Raw genomic sequence first — 23930 nt, forward strand, 5'->3', positions numbered from 1 at the left:
CAACGAAAATCACATCTTCATTTCACATTCAAGAATGTATCTACACAGATAAGAAATCAGAAAGGGAAGCAGCCAATAAAATGGGTCCAAAGCTTATATGTAGTTTGGTAAATGTGTTGTTTACAGCTGCATTATAGCTTAATGAGTACAAAAGGAAAAGCAATCTAATAGCCTTGAAAAATTAATTTGTGAAGGCCACCATTTACAAATAGAAGAAGTGTTGTTTCATGGTCTATCTTAACATCACAGTGTTTGTACGCAAAGTGTCTTCAGGATAAAAAAGGTTTTCCTCATCACAAGAAAAATATCATTAAAAAAAATCTAACAGTTGAACTAATTCTTACTAATCAAGATGATTTACATCAAACCATTTAGTTCTAAAGTCCCTCCAAGTCATTATATATAATCAGCCAGAGATAACCTTAGAGGCAAAGTGAAGGGACAGGGGCAGTGGTAACTTTCATGATGAAATACTTTATCTCCATACTACTAAAATGTTTCCCATCAAATTATCAGGGGCCTGAAACTTGACCATGACATTCTTTTTTTTTAGGGACAGAATAGCATTTCTTCTGGAAAGCTTTGAAATATAACAGAATAAGGCTACCATAAACAAAAATGAATGTGGCTAAGTAGCTTACTGATAACAGTTTGTGTTTCTCCTCCCTGAAATGTCCCTCAAGTTTCACTTTCTATAAATGTCAGGCCTTTTCCTGATCTCTTTTCCTAAACGTCCCAAAGCAGAAGCTGCCTGAAAGATACCTGGAGTATACTGTCATAAACCTAAGCTCACGGAAAAGGCATGTCAAATGACATTGAGGGCAGCTAGTGGTGACAGGGAGTGCCCCCTCAGTGTCCAGGGGCTGCATACAGAACCCGGCAGGGAGGCATGGCTCTGGGGTACACCTAGAGCAAGGCTGGACCCCAGAACCGCAACTCCCAACCTGAGCAAAGCTTCTCTGAAACCCGTCCTGGGTCCTACTGCAGAGCCATCAGACTTCAAGGTGAAGAAATCTGCTCAGACCGAGCTGCCCAGGGCAGCCTCCTTCCCAGCTTTTTGAACACCATTAAGCCTCCCAGATTTAGGTGAACTTTGGGAAGGGGAGGAGGCCACAACACTGGCTGAAATGAAATGGCAGACCAAGCGGGATGAAAGACTGCAGTAGACTGAATTTCCCTCAAAGAAGTTAAAGTGGATCATCTGCGTGCAGCTGGGGCTCTGGCTCGAATGTCAGACACGTTACATGAGCAATAGGCACAAATAAGCAGTTTGCAAATACCAAAAAATAATGTTCGATATCCCTGTAAAAACATATTAAACTTACTCAATATTCAGTTTACCTAAAATGTAAATTAATACATTGAGATGTGATTAATCATCTATCAGTGAAGTTGCCCCAATATTATAGAACTCAGTATTCCTGAGGGTTCATAAAAACCAGCACTCAGCTAACACATAGCTAAAATATAGTAAAAGATAATAAGATCTTCCTGGGAGCAATTTGATATTCATTAAAGCTCTTAAGTCATAGGTATATCTTGGCCAAACAGTTCAATCTCTAGGCATTTGTCCTAAGAAAATATCTGTAAATACCGAGAGGTAGCTATTTATTTTCACTGCAGTATTGTTTATACAAATTCAGTGTCTATCAGCATAGACTTGGTTAACCAAATGTCATTTCAATGAAATATTATGTATCTACTAAAATGATTTTGTAGAAATGACTGAAACTACAAGAGATTTCCATGATCTGTTGCTAAATGAAATAAGCAGGTTGTAAGTTTCTGTTTATGTCCTAATTGCATTTAAAAAACAAAAAGAATATTTTAAAAAGGAGGTTAGCACTACCTGTATCCCTGGCTTATTTTACTGTAGGATTTCAAAGGTAAATGAGGGGGTTGGTCCTTTAGTATTTCAAGACTAACAGGGAGGGAAGTACACTTCTAGATTAGACTGTTAAAAAATAGTGCTGTGTTAGTGTCAAACTAAGTGTCCTGAGAACACAGAACAACTTAGTCCACTGAAAAGGGAAAGAGAATGCTTCAGAGATGTGACTTTCACTCCACAGAAATGGATTAAGCTCCTGCTATGTAACAGGCTGTATTCCAGATCCTGGTAATCAAGACGAAGTTCCTGCCCTTTCGCAGTTCACATTCTGGTGGTGAAATGATAGTTCACACACGAGCAGGTGACACTGTCTGTCTAAAGTAGTTGGTACAAAAAAAACAAATAAAAAACACAGGCTAAGGGAAGAGAGCAACACACACTGGGGTGGGATGGTGTCTGATAAAGTAGTCAAGAAAGGCCTCTGGTAACACTGGAGAAGTGACCTAAGTAAAGGGAGTGAGTGAACCATGCAAAGATCTGGCATGTCTGGAATTTCAGGGACTAACAAGAAAACCAATATGGCGGCAGGGCAGTAAATGCCGCAAAGAATCACAGGAAATGAGTGTGAGAGACAGAAGCGACCAGACTTTGCAGAGCAAAGTAGGCACTGTGAGGAGTTTGGAATTAATTTTTTTTTTTCGGTAGTAAAAAAAATCACAGTTTCAACATCGGATGCCACATGTTGCTTTGACTCATATCATTTCCTTGGTATTAACCAGCAAAGCATCAAACGGCCTCTGGGAACCGCACAATATATGGAACGCTTACTTCATCAATGTGTGTCATCCTTGCGTGGGGCCCATGCTAATCCTCTCTGTGTCATTTCAGTTTTAGTGTACATGCTGCTGAGGCAAGCCCTGTAATTTCTTTTGACTAGGAAGGAACACGACAGAGGATTTTAAATAGAGGTACAACATGATCTCACATATTCTTACAAAAATACTGGAGATCTTGGCTGGAAAACTGACTGTAGGGGGCACAGAAAACAGGGAGACCACGTAGGAGGTTATTAATACTCCATGGCTAAGACTAGGGTGAAAGAAGTGGAAACAGTGAGATGTGGTTAGGTTCGGAATATCTCGCAGATAGGTGACTGATGGATTGGGTATGTTCTGTTTGATTGAAATGCTAGGGCAGGAGAGTATGGAGGACTAATTTAGAAAGACTGGCCAGAAAGGAGGTCACAGACCAAGGCTTGGCAAGAACACCAGATATCTAGTACCTTCCCTGAGAAGAAAGGAAAAGAAAACTTGGAAGAATGCCAAGAGGAAAGCAAAAAAAGGGCAGAAACAAAAAACTCTTCTATTTCAATCATGTTTTCAATAAAAGAAGAAAAAAGATTTTAAATAGCTATTTAAAATAAGTAGCTTGCTTTCCATAAATATTTAAAATATTTGATTAATAAAAATTAAATTCTATGTTGCTTTCTACCCAGCTTTGACATTAGGAGTTAAAAGTTAGATTTTAAGGTATAAATACAAATAGCTAATTTCTGAAACATTATATAACTGAAGGTGTTTAACTTATTCAGATTTCTTGTTAGATAACAAGTTTTTACTTCCTTTCTACATCTGTTCACTTGTATATTTTCCCTTCAAGCTTAAAGAGGTCATCCACACACACTGTAATAACATTTCAGTGGAAGGTAATTAATTTGATAGGCTACAACCACATCTTAAGCTCCATCTGGGCAAATTGCTTAGGCTGTTACATTGCATTGCTGTACTAAAGTCAAAGTCAAGTTAAAGACAACATCTTACCACAACTCTTCTCCATCCATAATATCAATTTATGAGAAGGGAATTCAGATATTTTATTAAAATGTCTAAGGAAGTTGCAGTGAAGTAAGTAGAAATTTTGTTTGGATCAAATGTGTAATTAAATTGCAGATAAATGTATCCTAAAATTTACTTTAAAATTATGTAAATCATTTTTAAATATCAAAATCAGCTATTTTTAGACTTCAGAATAATACACAAAATTTATCTTTGACTCACAAATAGAAAAATATCTGTTTGTAATTAAAACAATGAACTTTCAGCAGTTCATTAAATTTATTCGTTGATTTCCTTAATCCAACAAATATTTATTGGGAACTGTGTTAAGCACTAGTATGAAAATGGTGAATAAGGACATAACCCTTGCCCTCATGAAGAGTCCAAAACTGTAGCTGTTAGGAGTACAACACAAATAAGGGCTGTACATTTCACTTAGAACTAGTTGAAGTATTCAGGAAAGGTTTCCAAAAGAACTCCTGCTTGCTCTAACAATCTGAGAGCTGTGTATGATTAACTAGTTGTATGATCTAGTTGCAGGGTAGACAAAAGTATCTGAAGTAGAGACACAGCAAGGGTAAAACCTCTGTAGCAAAAACACTGCATGAGCCCAGGATGAGGGAGACAGAGAGAAGGAGTAGAGGTAGGCCATGTGAAAAGGTCGGAGGGCTAGAGCCCTCCTGGCGAATAGATTACGTGAAGGAATTTGTCCTTATCTGTTTTGTCAATATCGCTCTGAGGGTTGAGTGGATAACGGTTGTAATGGGAACTGGAAGGGATGCGGGCAGATTAATCCAGGCTTTTAAAAGAGAGTGATGGGGCTGATAATGGAGATGAAGCTTAGTGGACTGACAGGAGGGATATTTAGGTGATACAGATAGGATTACATGATGGATAAGAGAGGGATGGGGTGTGAGCTAGAGGTCACAAAGATGACCCCTAGGTTTCTGATTCTGAAACTGAGACAAAGCTGGTAAATAATAGAAAAAGAAAGACCAGATTAAGGGGGGGAAGATCATGAGCTCAATTCTGAGAACTGTAGAGATTGAGGTACCTTTGAGACATCTGAGCTGTCAAAGATGTGGTCTGTTAGGCTGACTCAAGAGGCCTGAGGTAAGGTAAAACAGTATTTCAAGAAGATAGAAGTAGTCAATTATGTCAATTGTTGAAAATATCCAGTGGATTTAATGACACAGAGATCACTGGTAAGTTCAGTAAGGTGTATTTCTATGGCATAATAGGTCTTAAAGCCTGAAGGAGTGGGGGGGAATTTGGGGAGTGGAGCGAGGAAATGGATACCCTCAGTCAATAGTCTGGCTCTGAAGGGGAGGGAAAGTGACCATGTCAGCAGAAGGGAATGAGACATATTGAGTGTTTTGAAAAAGAAAACAGAAAGTCAAAACATAAATCACAACTGGGCATAAAAATTAATGTGTAGGGCTTTTTTTTTCCCTCTTAGTTTAATTGAAAATTAGAAGAGAAAACCTCAAAATTCCATTTCTAGAGTTCTTAGGTAACTTTCCAATTTGGTCATGGCCAAATTTAAACCAGTCCAGAATTCTTTAAACTGTGTCTTTTCCTCCTGGATGCCCTAACAGCGCTTGATTCCTGCTTTTGTTGTGACACTTACCATATGTACTCTAATTACCACATGTAATCTCTTCTAATTGTAAACCATTTTAGGGGAATTGTTTAGTCAACACTTCGCTAAGGGCCAGATGCATAGTAGGTGGTCATAAATGCATGAAAACGTTAAATATCTTGGAAAAGCAAACACTCAAAACGCACTTCATAAACGCATGCTCTCATTGGGAAGTCCTGTTGCCTTAATGAGGGCGTAGGTTTCAGTGGGTAAATGTGATTACATCATGAGGCCCGAGTGATACCCAGAATGTCATCCCTGGCACTGTTGTCAACACCTCCTCTATACAAGGGGAAAAAAAGAAGCCACAATTTTTATCAGCCTTCTGTGGTCCATAAGACGGCACCACAAGTTCGTAGAAAATAGTTTCCAACAGGAAACTTTAGATGGATAAAGTGGTCCACGTGATCACCATTTAGGGAATTAGTGCCATTGGAAAGCCCCTGAATCTTAGCTATTAGCAACAGCGCCAACCGTTTTCTTGCGCTGTTTGTGCAAATGGGTGCTTCTTGCTTGTCATGAGAATTTGCTGGATCACTCCAGCCCAAACTGCTTAGCAACAGCCTGGAAAGCGGCTATGCTGATTGGTCCCCACAGAGCTGGCCTTGGCTCACAGAGCTCAGGGCTGACACTCGTGCTGCAGAAGTTTAAACCCCATGGGGATAGTCAGGAAAGCTGCGCTGTGAGAGTGGAAAAGCAGGAGCCCCAGCAACAGCTGCTTTGCAGCTGGGTCACAAAGGAGAGCAAGCAATCCCTCGACACCATAAAAGGTAGCGGATGATGGGAAGGCAATCTCTGTGCCTCCATTTGTCACTGGCAGGGTGCCACTGGCTCTCAAATGCAAATGCTCTCGCAAGAGGATAAAGCCAGATGTAAATAATTCCCTAATTTTATACTTTTTTTTTTTTTTTGTAGAAATCTTCAGCAGTAAAGGACATAGAGGGTTATTTAATTTATTTAGACGCAAAATTCTTTGGTGATTGAACCAGGGTGCTGAATAAAGCACTGGATTCAGTCACAGAAACCTGAGTTCTAATCTGGTTCTCATACCAAGAAGGTGAACCACCACAGAAAACCCCTAATTTGGATAGGTTTCATTTTTCTCCTTTGCCAATCAAAGGACCTGGGTTAACTGAACTCTACTGGTTACGATTCTCTGTTTAAAAAATGGAATTCAATTCAGGGAAGTCATCATTGGTTAAAAATTCAGCTTAAAGGAGAGTCAAGCTCTTAATTCATGTCATACTCCTTTGCCTCCATTGCCTTCCAATCCATGACAGAGAAAAGGAATTGGCCTTCCCCCAGATCCAGGCAGCCGACACTGAGATTGGGGATAGTAGCTTCAACTACTATTTTATTCCAACTACTAATTTATTCCAACTACACTTACAAGTGTAGTTGGAATAAATGATCCATTTATCTTCTTCTGAAAGGACTTTCAAGGTAAAGATGCCTATCAAAGGCAGAATGTCCTAGAAAGGTTCTTACGCCAATTAGACCACATACATATTGATTGTGTATACTGTGCTTCTGGTTTTGTAAGTAATTCTTGGAAGTAATTCTGGTTTGCCTGAAACTATTCTGTCTATGTCCACTGTTCCAGTGGAAAAATAACAGCACCCCCTTCCTGGTTTGAACATATATTCTATAGTTACCCTAATTCTTGTTTCCCTCTCAGAAGTATTCACCTAAATCAGACGAGCCCAACAATGGCTTTATGACGTTGAGATGTCCCAGAAGATGAAACCAGGAGGCTCCATCAGCAGCATCGGTGAGATCTCAGCTTTCTATCCCTGCCCCACTCCTAACAAAGAAGGCATGAACAAAGACATCCTTTCACAGCACAAGACCATGTGATCTTTGTCAAGAGTAATGAAATTTCCATTCATCTCTGCTTCCCCAAAACAGATTTTTCTGGGTGTCTGTTGTCCCAGCACATTGCAATTTTACTTTGTCTTTACAGCTTATATGATAAGAACAGAAACATTATAAGAGCAGCTTACTATGTGCCAGGCGCTGTTCCAAGAGCTTTCTCTGTATCGTCACATTAAATCTTCATATTACACCTGAGATATTATTATTATCCATTTTACAGAATAAGAAACTGAGGGACACAGGAGTTAAGTACCTTGCCCAAGGCACAGAAGCTTGATTTGGCAGAGCTGGGGTTCAAACAGAGACAATCCGGCTTCACAGTTTGTGGTATTGCATTATCGACTTGGTTCAGAACTTTACTACCAGGAATCATTACGTTGTTTAAAGATGAGCTTTATGGAGTAGGTCCACCCATACATTCATGCACCCACCCATCCATCCCTCATCACGTACTCAGAGGGTATCTACTATATGCCTAGCATTGTGTCAGGCACTGGATAATGAAAGGACTCCTACTCTTTAGACTGAATAATATGATAACTCTGGAAGTGGGCGTTTACCAATCGCAAGATCATACTCGAAAGGGCTCTCGTTAGACATATGCAACCTACATAAGGAGAAAACAGAGACCAAGGCATCTATTGTGCCTGAGTGAGTTCGGGGAGGTCTCGTAAAAGAGGTGGCATACTTCAGCTGGCTCACAGATGGAGGAAAAGTTGGCCAAGCATCAAGACAACAGACTACCTGCTAAGTCCAAGTGCTGGTGACTTACAAGTTCTCTTTACAAGATCCAAATTAAGAATATTGTTTAGAAAGTCAGTCTAATGGAGAAAATGTTCCTTGTTTTAACAACATTAAAAGGCCCTGTAGCTTACAAAGGTTCATTTGATATCAACCAACTCAAAACACATCTATTTGAGAAAATAAGGTTATTTAACAACTCCAGTTACCAAATTTCTACCTTCTGTCAGTCTAATGATTTTTGAGCCACCTTCTGTGAATAATAATTATCTGTGACTTACAAAGAAAGAAAGATCTATTGAAAACAGCATTGTTTAGTATGCAATGCTTATTCACTTTAATTTCTAGAGTGTGAAGTGACCAGAGGTAGTACATATACAATTACAGGAAACTTTAATCTAGGCAAAAATGGGAAAAATACACACACACACACACACACACACACACACACAGAGCAAATGGTCAGAGGCTGGCACATTACCAGCAGAACAAGTTTGTATGTATAAATACATATGACAAGCATATCGCCGAACTGGATCTTTCCCAAGTCCTAGCAGAATACTGTGCAAGTAAGAAGCACACACACTTGGGTTTTGGCATTATCACAGAATAAGATTCTCTCTTTCTGTTTCTTACAGTAAGAGAAAATGCATAATGTCACAAGAAGATGTGGGTCACTAACAGGAAAAAATCGAGTACAGAGGTGACATGGAGATGGAAAATAGAAAGTCTGCACTTCTTTGCCTCTAGACAGAAAATTTAATAGTGGTTCAGCTCAGGGCTAAATTATCACTGTCAACATCTCAGACCCTCTTGACCTTGGTAGGAAAAATGTGCCATGAAGGCTGCATAGAACTCATTAGACATCAACTTCCCAAATTGTCTTCGTCACAGTCTGCTGTGTAATTGACACCTGAGTCGACAGGTTTATCTGTGAGATTCAAGAAGGGCTGAATTGACACTCCCAATCACAAGAGCATCTTTAAAAGTCATGCGGAAGTCTATAGGAGGGTGGTGGAACACTCCTTGCATGACTGCTATAAATACAAAGCAGCCTTTGGAAGAAACATATTGACCTATTCAACTTCTAAAAATGGAATACATGTGCACGTTGGGGTATATGGTCCCATGCCATGAAAAACACAAACATGGCACTTTGAAGACTTGGGGGAAAATATAAGCTATTAAATTACTAAATCATTTAAAGTGGTATTAATTTTTCAATAAGCATAGATATGTTATAAAAAGAGAAGCAACAGCATAGAGGAAAGATTGCGGGCTTAGGAATCAGGTAGGCCTGAGTTTGATCATCTCCTCAAGAACGATCCCTAAAATAGCCGGGCTACTTGGGCAAATTGTTTAATGTCTCCAGAAATTCAGCACCTTATAGAGAAAAGATGATACCTCCTGATAAGGTTTATAACTGAGACAGTACATGTCAAGCTTTTACAACAGCGCATGGTATATAATAAGTGCTCAACAAATGTAAACTGTCATGATGACTGTGCAACAGGAACAGCGGTAGCTCTCATGCAATATCTTAAAAGGATTAAACAAAGTAAAATACATTTTTAAAAGCATAGCACAGCAACACACTGTTGGCACTCAAAGAAAAAGTTCTCCTCCTAACTAGACCTCTTATACCTAAATCCATTTACTCAAAGGTGGCTCATGGAAGTAGATGACTATTTTTCATGTATTTTAAGCAGCATTCTTGTAACACACCCACATTAAGAACTTTGTGATCCCGAATACTTTGCTAACAACCAAATTATCTCTTGTTCTTGAATGTCTTAGAATATCACAGGCAAAAACTGCCTTTGAGTTCAGAGAATTTGAAGAAAAGCGAAAACAGGGAAAATACTCGAAACTGAAGTTACAGTGAAAAGTACTTACGACCACTTCTGATCAAACTGGAAAACCCATATAAATACTGGCGACAGTTTAAGAATATATTTCCCCTTATTCAGAAATATGTACTTTCCAAAAGGTCCATTTTCATTTTGAAATCTTGACATGATTTGGCAAGCTCATGTTAACTAGTTAGTGTGGCTTAAGCTGTTACCAATCTTAGAACAATAAGAAAGTAGAAGAATTATAGCTGATTCTTCACTATTGCAATATTCAGATACCTGGTATTTCCAGGAAGCAAAACTTGAGTTAATCAAAATATCATTTTATTCAGATCTGTCTTTCTTCACACTTCTTTTTCAAAGTAAATGCCAAAGATTATCATATTAATATTTTTAAATTTTGTTTCTAAAAACATAATAATGAAATAAGAAGTACTGGATAGGCAATGGAGGGAAAATAAAAGGAAGTACAGACAACACCCAGAGAAGACATTATTTTCAGCAAATAGCTTTTGTACTGAAGGATAAGCAAGACACAGAGTAGAAAAGACAGTTTTTGGTGTTGCTGGACTTACTAGATTAATGATCAAATGAAGTTAGAAAAGCATAAGGAGACTAAGTTAAGTGCCTAAACAAGGGTCACTTAAAATAAATCATACTACCTTTAAGAAAGATTTATACAACAGGAAATATTCAGTCTTTCTGGGATAGTGACTGTTTTAGATTTGGGAGGCTTACAAGAATAATAGTAATCCATTCATTTCACAAATATTTGGATATCTGAGATGTCATTATGAAAAGAAAAATTCCTCAGAGTTTCAAATAAAGATTTCTTAAATGTCTTTTAGTACAGTAGCTATTTTACTATTTGTTTCAAATTGAATAAGTGAGATTGTGTTAATACTTTCTAACATCACAAGTGAAGTTCAACAAAACTACAGCAAAACCATGAAAAGAAAAGCTTCCTTCTTTTATAGTCATCATCAGTGTAAATTCAACCTAATCAGTTCTCAGTGAAAATATTTCATATTGCTCGCCAGCCCAATCAAATTCATGTATCAAGCTGCCTCTTCAACTAAAATTATAGATATTATGATAGTTTATATAAAAGATATTATTATTCCTGGCTGCCATACATGATACTCAATAGTTAAAAAAACCCAAAAACCAAAGGATTATCTGTATTTTATTATACCTGTCAGAAGAGCACATATTCATTATCATCACTATCACTGTTCATGAAATTCTACAAAGTCCCCTGAAATGAATGAGTTATATTATGCACTCTACTGAGATTACACTCCAAGGCTATCAGAGCAAAACACATAGCCAGAAGATCATGCTACACTATGTCACCAAACAGAAAAAAATAAAGGAATATATTCAATTTTGTGTTTTTTCATTTCTATCTTTCAACAGTAATCAGGATTTCTATATTCGTAGGATTACCATATCATTTTTACTGAGACAAAAAAAAGAAAGAAATTTCACTCCCCAAAATGTTGTTATCCAATTATTTGACCCTTTAAATTCACTCTTTAATCCCTTTTTAAGGCTGAGGACTTTGACATTTTTAACCAACAGAACAAAAAATAAGTTCTTATATTTTTTATTCACTTGAAGCTACTTAAAACATCACTTTTTTTCTCCTTCTTAATTACTTGTATAACCCCCTTGCCATTTATTCCTTCAAACTTTTATTGTTCCTTTCTCTCACCATCTCCTTCCACCGTGCAACACTGAAATAATGTGTCCAACAAATAGTTATTGCTGTACGAGACCCTCCCTTGGCATCTGAAAAACATGAGTAAGACCGAGCTGCTCTCAGTCTAGTGGGGAAGACAGACATGAAAATGACTAACAGTAACAGAAGGTGATGGAGCCACTTTCATGAGAGCACAGATAACAGAAGAATCAAGTCAGTGGGGAAGGGTAGTGATGTGTCAGTGCTATGCCCTGACAGAAAACTTTTATGTGACCCGGGCCAATCTCTGCTTCAGAGTCATTTCATCTACATCCATCCAATAAATATTTATTGAATAACTATATGCCAAGCACCAAGCTAGTAATAGTAATGAAGAGACAGGGTCTCTACTCTCACCGCCTACAAAAAGCAACCAATACTAATACATTAGTATTCAGCTATCCCAGATATTCACGTGCAGTAAGAACCCTGGAAGAGAAGCATGAAGGCTGCGTGGAAGAATCAGTCACTGTTTTATGGAACGTAGTGTTAAAGATGAAACTGGATGGATGGATAGGGCTTTGCCAAGTGGAGATAAAGGAAAAAGATATTCTAGGCCAAGGCAGCAAGTGGCATGCTTGGAAAAGACAAAGAATGAATAGATTCTTTCTTAACATACTTAGGGAGCCATTAGAAGTTTTATATTGTGGGGGGATAATGGCTGATGAGGTTTAATGAGAAAGGCTGTGGCCAAATAATAAACAATGTTCCATGTCACACAAAGACATAAAGATTTTACTGAATAAGAATCATGATATTGTTCTTACTGTTAATTGCTAACAATTATTGAATCCTTACAACATACACACCTGGCAGTATTCTAAATGCTTTTATAATACATTTAGACTCACTTAACTTCTGGACCCTCTCAAGAAGGAAATACTTTTGCCCTCATTATACAAACAGGCAGAATAAGATAGAGAGAAGTTAAATAACATAACCAAGATCACTGAGCTAATGAGTGGTAGAACATGCGAGGCAATCTGGAGCCAGTGTTCATATATTACGGATGCATCCCCTCTAAGGTGATGGAGTGCTAATGGAGAAGGGAGGCAAGCTATGTGATCAAATATCTTTTTCTAAACATCTGTTTCTATACCTTTGAAATACTAAGAAAATAACTACTGAGCATTTACTACATACATTATTCTTCGAGCCACAGGAAGACAAAACTACACAACACGTCCCATGAATGCCTGCAATTCCCAGTATATTCAGACATAGATTGAGATAAAGAAACAGAAATAGAGAGACAGTCACAGTCAAGATCTGCTTATCTGATGCAGCAACCAATGGAGCCATGAACAGGTAGGCATACTTTAAGGGGTACTTTTGATGACTTGCTGGAGGCAGACTGTGGACTAGCTTGAGTGAGAAATTCCTGAAGGCCAGTCTTGAGGGGGCAGGGGGGGGTCCCACTCTTTCATGGTCTTTATTTCCAAGAACCCGACCAGGTTCTCATAGTGGAGAACGAAAAAAGATCCCCTCCTGGTGAGGGCAAGGGAAGAAGAGTAATCCTTGTGAAATATATCCAGAGCCTTCTCAATAACAAAGGCCTGACTCTCCAAGGTAAAAGACTTTACTAGAGCCTTTCAAAGAGCTGTGGCAAAAAGGCACTCTCTGACTTCGCCCTCCTCTAGCCTTCTTGTCTCATCTAAGGTGGTGAGAGGGGGTAGCTCTACAAGCAGAAAAACGTGTGAAGGTCATGGGACGGAGACACAGGCTGAATCAAAGACTGAGATTTAACTGAATGGTTATAGAACATTCCCCCTCCACCATACCTAACACCCCCACGACAGGGCTCCAGTATGATAATACTGAAGTATACCTGAAACAGCTTCAAGACACACAGTCTCTCTGAGAAAGAGTATTAAGGAAAGCCTAACACCAAGATGGAGATACAAACAAGGACACTAGAGAAATTTGAAGCTGCTAGCACCAATAGCTACAACAAACACTAAACAATGCTGAAATCCCAGCCAGATTAACATAAATCTTCATATTAGAGGCCTAATAATTTGAATTCCTATTACAAATTCAACATATCCAACATTCAACAAAAAAATTACAAGGCATGACCAAAGGAAAGAAAAACATAGTCCGAAAAGACAAAGCTAGCATGGGAATCATAATAAGATGTTGGAATATGAAACAGATGTTGGAATTGTCTGACAGGGAACTGAAAATACCTATGATTAATATGCTAAGGACTCTAATAGAAAAAGTAGACAACATTCAAGAACAGATGTGTAGGGCTTCCCTGGTGGCACAGTGGTTGAGAGTCCGCCTGCCGATGCAGGGGACACGGGTTCGTGCCCCGGTCCGGGAAGATCCCACATGCCGCGGAGCGGCTAGGCCCATGAGCCATGGCCGCTGAGCCTGCGTGTCCAGAGCCTGTGCTCCGCAACATGAGAGGCCACAACAGTGAGAGGCCCGCGTACCGCAAAAAAAAAAAAAAAAAAAAAAAAATAGAACAGATGTGTAATGTAAGCAGAGAGAAATTCTAAGAAAGAATGAAAAGGAAATGCTAGAAATCATAACAGACATGAAGAATGCATTTGATGGGATCAACAGAAGACTCAGCATGACCAAGGAAAGAATCAATGAGTTTGAAGATAGGTCAATATAAACTTCCCAAACTGAAATGTAATAAGAAAAATGAATGAAACGTACAGAACATCCCAGAACTATAGGAAAATTTCAAAACATGTAACACGTGAGTAACTAGAATATCAGAAGGGGAAGAAAGACAAGAGGGCAGAAGAAATATTTAAAGTAATAATGGTGGAGAACTTTCCAAAATTAATGAAAGACACTAAACCATAGATTCAGAAAACTCAGAGAACACTAAGCCAGATAAATTCCAAAAATAATAAGCCTAGGCAGAGTATGTAAAAACTGTAGAAAACTAAAGGCAAAGAGAAAATCTTAAAGTCAGAGGGGAAAAAAAAAAAACACCTTACCAATGGAGCAACAAGGTTAAGAATTTCACTGGACTTCTAATCAGAAACCATCAAGCAAGAAGACAGTAGAGTAAAACACTGAAAATGCTGAGAGAAGAAAGAAACTACAAAACTAGAATTTTATATCCAGCAAAATTTTCCTTAGAAAGTGAAGTAGAAATAAAGACTTTTTGGACAAATAAAAACTGAGGGAATTCACATGATCATCTCAATTGATGCAGGAAAAGCATTTGACAAAATTCAATAACCTTTCATGATAAAAAACACTCAAGAAACTAGTAATAGAAGGAAATTATGTCAACATAATAAAGGCCATATGTGAAAAACCTATAGCTAACATCATATTCAACAGTGAAAACCTGAAAACTTGTTCGATGGGTAATGAGTTTCAGTTTTACAAGATGAAAAGTTGTTTTGCAAGATCTGTTGCAAAACAATGTGCACACAGTTTAACACTACTGTATTATATACTTAGAAATGGTTATGATAGAAATTTTTTTCTTTTTTTACTACAATAAAAAAAATAAGGTAAAAAAAACAGAGAAGGAAGAAGCCTTTGGTAACAAATAGAAAACAGTTACAAACCTGGTTGATATTAATTCAAATATATCAATTATCACTCTAAATATGAATGGTCTAAATGTACCAATTAAAAAATAGAGATTGTCATAGTGAATAATGATAATAATAAAGGGCCCAACTATATGCTGTCTACAATAAATCTACTTTAAATATAAAGATGCTGATAGGTAAAGCAAAGGGACAGATATAGATAAACCAGGCTAACACTAATCAAAAGAAAGCTAGAGTATTAATTTCAGACAAAGAAGACTTCTGAGCTAGGAAAATTATTACAGTTTCTCCCACACTATTTGCTTACTTAATTTTTTCTAAGGAAAACCTAGACGTGCTAATGTCTATGGAATACACTCGGGGAACGTATTTTGTACCTTCTGGGAATACTGCTTTAATAGAAACTATCAAAGCAATAATGGCAGTGGTAAAATCTTCTTGGTACCCTTAAACTTCACCATATTTGAAATTCCCCATCTTATAATCAAGTAAAAGCAATCCTTGTCATGTAGCATTACTATTTGAATCAGCTTTGTTATAATTAAAAGGTATCAAATTTAATAAGTGCCATGTATACACAGTTATTTATATAAATAGGTTGAGAACTGTTGAAGTGGTGAGGGGGAGAGGATGGAGGACCCCTCTTCCATACAAGTAGAAACAGAGTGGAGAAGATAATTACCACTTGTGGCAAATGCACATCCTGGGTGGAAAGAGAAAAACAGACACCTTCAGGAAAACTACCTTTAGCCAAAGCAATAGATTTCAACTTAATCCTTTACCTCTACTGAGGTAATCTCCTTGAGATATGCAAAGATACCTTAAAATAAAATACTCCTGATCAGTAATTTTCTGCTTAAAGTGAGTAAATTTCTGATTCAAGCAGATGGAAATTCTGTTCTTCTTCTAGCTAGTGTTGTTTCATCCCCCCAGATGAGAAATAGAACAAACTTTACAGTGGATAATATCTTTCAGTTCCATTGCTCAGGGACAAAAATTTCCCAGACTGACCATTACATCTACCAATTACACTACCTATTTTTCCATTATATGGCATTATAATACATGGCATTATTTAATGGCCAGTGCCCATCTTAAACCCAGTGCCACATGGTTAATGTCAAAGGGACCAAAGGGTCATATTAAGTGTCAATCCTCCTGCATGTTACCATCTCTCACCTAAAGTACTGTTACTACAATGCACACTGAATTACAGTGTCAGCTCAAGAACGTACGCCATCCTGTCACTTTTGACAAAGAGCCTCAATTACACCTCAGAAATAAGAGTCCTGCAATTTTAAGTCTTTTAAAGGAATTATGCTTTTCACTGTGAGAAGAAATAAATACATTTATTAAATAAATTTGTAGGCCGGTATGTGCTCAGGTGTTCTGGCTTCAACTCACTATCTACCAGTTAAAAGTTAACCAGGTAAAGGTCAGCAGTCACTTCACTCAGGCATCTGACCTCGTGCTCCCCTTCAGTTTGGAATATCATAATGTTTCCTTCAAGACTTAAAATACAAGAGAAACTATACACCATAAAAGGTACACCATGTAAACCGTATTTAAATTAAAAATTCAACTTTCAACTTCACTATTACTATTTTCTTGTTACTTCACATATATAGATACCTAAATCCTTTTTTGAATTACCCATGTTAAAATCCTTCTTTAATTTAATGATATACATAGAAGTTGTCTTTTCACTTCAGAACTGCATTATAAGAAAATCTAAAAACTGAATAAAGATTTTCTTTAAAAATCAACTTTTACACATTTTGAAGTTAGGCGTTTATGCGCACAAGGCAACATATATCCATATTTGATCATAATTAACAAAAGGTTAAAGAGAAATTTAAGTACAGCTTTCAGAAAAACCGAGTATAATGCAAGAGGCTTTGGACACAGGTCTGAACCTCTGTGAACCACAGTTTCCTCATCTCTAGAGTAGGTACCTAGATCGTGGGATTATGTGAGAAATATTAGAATAGCATATTCACAATGTCTAGTTTACTGCATGATAAAGAGTACGAGCTAACTACAGGAAATACTGTGATTAACCTGATCACAGAAGCGGCAGGGTCAGGGGCCACCCTGTAGGTAATATTTAATTCTTTTTAGGTAGGAAAGCAAGAGATGAGGATTGATGTCAAGGGAGATAGGAAATGAATGAGAAATTCAGATGGTCCTAGAAGCTCAGGTCTCAGGGAAAAAAAAAAGTTGAACTCAGAATGAACTATTGTTTGGAAGAAGTATAATTTTAATAAAAAACTAAGGATAAAATCTACAAGTCTGCAGATGTCATGCTTCAGGCTGCTGAGGCCCAAGCGGCCTCATATGCAATGTAGATGAATATAAGGGGGAATGACCAAAATGTCATGGGTTTGTAAACATGTTCATGGATGGGCTGATAAACCTATTTACGAGGCTGCAAAAATGAAAACTGTCACATCTTAGAACACACGTGGTTTCCTTTATATATATACCTCTGTGTGTGTGTGTATATCTGTGTGTATGAATATATGTATACACAACCAGAGGCTACAGGAAAAAATAGGCAACTTTTTTTTGTGAAGTGTTGATCCAACCCCTTGGGAGGAAAGATACTTGCTTTTGAAAACGTATGCGGTCAGTACCACTTTTTTCAAAGGTAAACAGGGGCTTAGACAAGGATGCTGTTTTAACAAGGAAAGATACTCAAAATGTCTTCTATTAAACAATGATCGAACTAGGAAAATATAAAACATAAATTACAAACAGAGTTTAGCTCACATTAAAATGTGTTCATGCTTGATTACATGACAGGAGAGTCAACATGATGTAGCAGAAAGGATAACAAGCTGGAAATCGTGACGCCAAGTCATTTCGTGTATCAATGGGCTCATGTAACAAATTAAAGGACTGCAAAGTGGGAGAATTATACCTACTAAGTGGTGTGGAATCCCATGCCTCTAATAAAAATTAAAAAGAAAACAACATTAAGGTACCTACATAATTGTCCTTTCTGAAACAAAAACTATTTCCACCAGTCTTAAGCATGGTAGCCCACCACTGAAGCAACTATAGATAGTTGTTATAATTTCCCCTAAAGAGAATACACTGAGGTCTTCTTGAGACCAAAGAAACGCCCTGCTGGTCTTTGTATCACCACTGTTTATTACAGAACATGACACAACGTTCAGGTTCAGAAAATGTATATTGAATTCAGGTTTTTATAAAGGATTGCCTTTTTAGAGTCCTGCAAGAAAGCCAAGCTATATTTAAGGGCATACGGCTTCTCCAATAACATGGGATAGCACAGTCCTGGGGGATTTTGAGGCCTGAGTCTGCTGGGCTATTTATTTATTTATTTATTTTTGCTGGGCTATTTAAATTGCACTAAATGTTAACTACAGACCAAATACAGAAACCAAACAAAATAACAATGAAGTTTAAGTTAGTTTCAAAGCAGCAGCATCCTATCTACCCCTAAGTAAAAAGCTAACATTTCTTTTCAAACATAGCATCATGATATGTAGATATAAAGCAGGTAGAATTATTCCACATGACCTTCAATGACTGAGAATTTGAGTATTTTGATTTTATTATTTCTGAGAATATTATTATTCTGAGAATATTATTTCTGAGCATAATGTTACTTCCGGCAAAAGAAAATATCTGTAACAATGACTTTTAGTAACTGACATAAAAAGCAGAATAAAACTCTGGAATACTTTGGAGATACTTGGATTCCTAGGTCACTCAGTGGCAACAAATAGTGTAATTACAAGATCGATTCTATAAAGATACCTCAATTAAAAAAAAAAGATTGATTCTGTATATCAAAATGCATAAAAAAGAACTATCAGATTCATTATGCTTCAGAGTAAAAATAATACAATGATAACGTCCAGAATGCTAAATCATTTAGTTTAGATGAGGCAATTTCATATAAAATGTTTAGCTGAGCACTATATTAAATTAAATTTTCTCCTATATGTTATCCAGTATTTCAGTAGCATGATATATGTGATATATGCCTTCTTTTTTCACGGAATAAATTTGCAACTTCAATGGTATATATCCGTAATAATCATTCAGTGAGAGTCACAGGAAAATTTTTTGTTCCCTGCTCCCTCCAATCTAAACATGACTGTGCAGTGATTATAATAAAACAAAGGAACCTAAATGTTAGTCAACGTGCAAAATGGGAAGAGCTTTGCTTTAAAGAGGAGCAAATGGAAAAATAATCTCAGCTCTAAATAGTAATGATTATGACAAAAGGCCCAAGGAAACACACAGCGCTGCGCTCCAGATAGACTACACTGACACCATTTTAGCCTGGGGTATGGAAATTTTCCATGGAACTTCAAGTACTTTCACAACTGGAGTTTTATGTAGCCCAATTAACTTTGGCTAGACACAGAAATCTGGCTCAGTATTTCCATACAGTAGCCAAAATAAAGGTTTGCTGTATCAAGAATTACTGTCAGAGTCTCCCATATCCTTCCTTCTCTTTTACTAACCTAAATCTGGAAAATACGCTAACAGCCAAGTTGCTTTTATTACAATTTAAGTCAATATTAATTTTACTGGCTCACAAAAACTGTAAAATATTTGGCTGAAATAAACTGAACAAAGACAAAAGGAAGGAGGACCAAAAAAAAAAAAATCAAAGTAAGGATGTACACACAACTAGAGAACACACACGGGTTTAGAAACAACTATAAAACCATCTGAAACACCATAATAATGGAAATGTTATTCCTTCTTTTCTCTTAATGCATGCCCGATTTTAAATTCATGGCACTAGCCCTAGGTAACAAAGTTCAAACAAGGAATAAATCAATTTTAAAGACAGCTTGTATTTAGTATTTTAATTGGATATGACATTGGTATGAAAGTTCCATATATTCTAAAGAGATGTCACCCAGGCCCAACTATATGTAACCATGGAGGTTACCAGTGACCCTAAAGCAGAACTAACTATTCTCTAGGGTACCCTGGAACATTTGTGTTTGAGCTGTAATGTAGGACCCCAAAGTGCCAATAGACAAAAGTTAATGTTAAAAGTTAAAAGTTTTGCCAATAGCCAAAACTCTTAGTTAATGACCTATAACGCCTAATAATAAAAATGCATTTACCCATTCAAACTAAACTAGCATTTAGAGGTAATGTCCAAAAATAAGCTATAAAAAATGGGGATGGGACTTCCCTGGTGGCACAGTGGTTAAGAATCTGCCTGCCAATACAGGGGACACAGGGTCAATCCCTGGCCTGCGAAGATCCCACATGCTGCGGAGCAACTAAGCCCGTGCGCCACAACTACCGAGCCTGCGCACCACAACTACTGAAGCCCACGTGCCTAGAGCCCGTGCTCTGCAACAAGAGAAGCCACCGCAATGAGAAGCCCATGCACTCAGTGAGAAGCCCACGCACTGCAATGAAGAGTAGCCCCAGCTCGCCACAACTAGAGAAAGCCTGCGTGCAGCAACAAAGACCCAACGCAGCCAAAAAATAAAAAATAAATTTAGTTAAAAAAAAAATGGGGAGGCAGGAGCACTAACTTCCTTTTAGAATCTCTGATCAAGTATAAAAGGGGGGAAAAAGCTCCACACAAAATTATTTAATATAGAATGAAAATTAATGATGCTAATTCAGAAATCCTTGAGGACGTATCCAATTCTACTATTTAGTAGCTTATTTATTTTGGGGGACATTCCTTAAATCTCTGAAGCTCAGTTTCCTCATTTATAAAAAGAGGACAGTACTCGTTGTAAAGCTTCATGAAATAACATTTATCAATCACAGGCACTCAAGAGATGTACAATCCTCTTGTGACCACCTCCCCTTCCAGGGTCTTAGAAGATTACACTGTATCCACTCTACAATCATGCCACTCTCATTCATTTATTCAGTATATATCATTGGGAATTAGAGTGATGCCTAGCATGGATTAACAAATCTCAATACATGTGTTGACAAAATGAAGGGACTAATGAGGACATGAGAATCAGGCTAGGGAAACAGAAATATTCAAGTCAGGCACCCTGTATACCTTTCACTTATACAGTACTATATGTCAATTATATCTAAATAAAACTGGGGGGGAAAAATGACCTATGCCCAGCCCTTATGTAACTTAACAAGGGAAATGCAAAAGGAGGGTACAGGGATAGTTATCAAGATACTGAAAGCCATATGCTAAAGATATAAAAAGGTAAGTTAAGACTTAGTCCCTGTCCCATGTCCAGGGTAAAAAGACATAGATTTATGTCTGCCATTCAATCTAAAATCTGCTATTATAGAGATACTGAAACCAGTGCCATGGAAGCACAGAGAAAGGAAAAAAATAATTGCTTGAAAGACTCAGGCAAGACTTCACAGAGGAAATAAAATTTGAACAGGTAGAGAGAGGAAAGGGACATTTTTGCCAAAGAAATAAAAAAGGATTTGATCTATGGAATTTGTCAGAGCATTCTGGGAAATTCCAAATCTTTTTGAAGTTTTCTAAATACTACAAATTCTTAAAGAAAATTTTGTACAAAAATGCTTTGAGTGAATCATTCCACTGGCTATAATAAAAGCACCAATAATCAATTTTTTGTCTAATTTGTCTCAGAAAAATATAATTCTTTATATGAAGTCCTACTCTATAGTCTAAGTCTAATTTTGTTGCACGTCAGTTTTACATATTTTGCCTTTGGTCAGTTTTGATGGAACAGTAAAAACACAATCCCATTTCTATTCTTCTTCCCTTGAGAGTAATAGCCAATTCCATTTTATAATATTTTATATTTAAAGCGTTCAGAAGTCAAACGTGTGGCATTTTCTACCTTGCCAATTCCATGTTAAGTCAATGGCATATTATCAGGCCAAGAAACCCAAAATTAGACAAAAGCAATCCACTGGGATCAGAAATTTGCCAAATCTCATAATTCAAAAAGAGACTGTTAAGGATGGTTGTGGAGTTTTTGGCATTTTGAGTTTAAGCCATTCCATAATAGGATTTGTATTTCATCTAATCAGCAAGTCGGAAACTATGAAAGTTCTCTTGATTGGGGGGGGAGGGATTAAAATTTGATTGTAATACATGTCTTTCCTTCCCTTCCTTCCATATGTTTCAGTAAATTAAAACTGCTAAATCTTGTTTTTAAAAATACCTTCTGAAAAATAAAGCAGCCTGGAAAACCATATTTTTGGTACAGGAAACTTAAATAATTCAGGCGTGTAAAGAAGAAGGAAAAAATTTTAAAAGACATGTAGTTTCTATATCCAAACTAGTGTCACAATCTAGGTATATTCAGAATTAAGTACATTTAAGCATTCAGTTTTTTTTTTTTTTTTCCTAAATGATTTTTTTGGCGGGGAGGTAAATCAGGCATTTGAAACTTTTAGTTTCTTTGAAGGTGGCCATTTCTCAATCTAATCAAAAATGTTTCCATTTGAATTCTATAAGGACATCTCAAATACAGTAGTTGAGGCCCAAGTTATATATGAATTCCATTTTTATATGGAGCTGTGCGAATTATCAGCCTATCAGGTTTTCATAAGGTAAAATATTTTTTTTCTAACTGATTAAACTAGACATATCATGATCCTATAGACGGCCAAAACGGCAACTTATACCCTCCAATTCTAAGTAATGTTCTTTCCCTTTCTCTGTTCCTTCTTTTTGGGGGCCCCCATATTAATTTATTTCATAATTTCTTCTTTCATATATTTTTTCTTCATCTTTATGTTTAGGTATGAAAACATTTACTCACCTTTATTTTCTTATACTTCAAATGACAATTGTTTTGCCATCATTTTTTTTTTAACTTCTAAAAGTTCTTTCTTGTTTTTTCATTATTTATTTTTTATGTCATCCTGCACTTCACAAAATGCTATATTACCATCTCTAAGGATTTTTTTTTCTTTTGTTTCCTTCAGTTTCCTTTTGCTAATCATTTGTTTCAGTTCCAATCTTTTACATTTGAGGCTTTCCTAATATGACTGATGGTCCTTGGTTGCCCATTGTTATTTAAAAGTAATAAGAGCTGAATGAACTCCTTAGGCATAAGTACGCTTTCTGGACTGGAGTCACTTTTGTTTGTCTGGTTTGGGAGCTACTCATTTTCAGGGACCTCCAAAGGTAGGTATACGGAAATCTTTTCCCTACAGTGATTCAGTTTCTCCAGATAAGAATGCAACCATTTCTTGGGAGGGGAGGTGTGTGTATATGCGTTGCTGAGGGGGTATGAACTTTGTGTAGCTTGTGTTCTGTGGGTGCCAGGGGAGCGGTACTGACAATCTGAGTACTCCACTGGAAAACATTCAGTCAATCCTCTTTTCAGTCCCCTCTGCATTCCACCTTTGACTGGGCAAGCTGTTCCTGAGTCATGGAGCTCTCTCACCCAACTGCTCCACCACCGTGAGCATCCCTTCCCCACTTAGAGGTGAGTGCCTGCTGGCTAGCACTGTGCACATGGGGAGAAACCTGACTGCCGCATATGTAAGTTAGAACTGATTACCCTATTTTATACTCCTTAACTCACTCTCTTCTATGCCAGCTGCCGCCACGTCTTGAGTCTCTCCAGCTTTCTTCTCACTGTTACCCCGTTCCAAACTCCCTTTAGATGGTGGTTTACTCTGTTCTGACGAATCAGTTGTAATACCTCTTTCTACTTTCTGACTTCCAAAAATCAGCTTAAATTTCATCTCCCCTCCCATTCTGATTGTTCCTGTGAGGTTATTCCTTCTCAATAGTTTTATTGAGTAAAAGTTTACACCATTTCTTTGTTCCCCAGTCTTTTTGCTCCCCACTTAGTAACTCCTTCTAGATTTAACTGTGTTCTTTCAGAGGACACCTTCAGTAATGTCTTCAGCTAGAGATTTTACTGGACTGACTTTAATTT

At 37.3% G+C, this 23930-nt stretch overlaps 1 protein-coding gene and 1 non-coding gene across 4 annotated transcripts in view; both read right to left on the reverse strand.

Moving 5' to 3' along the window:
- The window catches only part of TMTC2 (transmembrane O-mannosyltransferase targeting cadherins 2), a 658994-nt gene that overhangs the window by 353304 nt on the left and 281760 nt on the right, over nucleotides 1–23930 (reverse strand). The gene's annotated exons all lie outside the window — the stretch shown is intronic.
- On the reverse strand, nucleotides 2638–2742 carry LOC117314339 (U6 spliceosomal RNA). The gene has a single exon (XR_004529090.1). It is a non-coding gene; the product is annotated as a U6 spliceosomal RNA (small nuclear RNA).

This window comes from Tursiops truncatus, chromosome 11, assembly GCF_011762595.2.
Source record: "Tursiops truncatus isolate mTurTru1 chromosome 11, mTurTru1.mat.Y, whole genome shotgun sequence".
Classification (NCBI taxonomy): Eukaryota; Metazoa; Chordata; class Mammalia; order Artiodactyla; family Delphinidae; genus Tursiops; species Tursiops truncatus.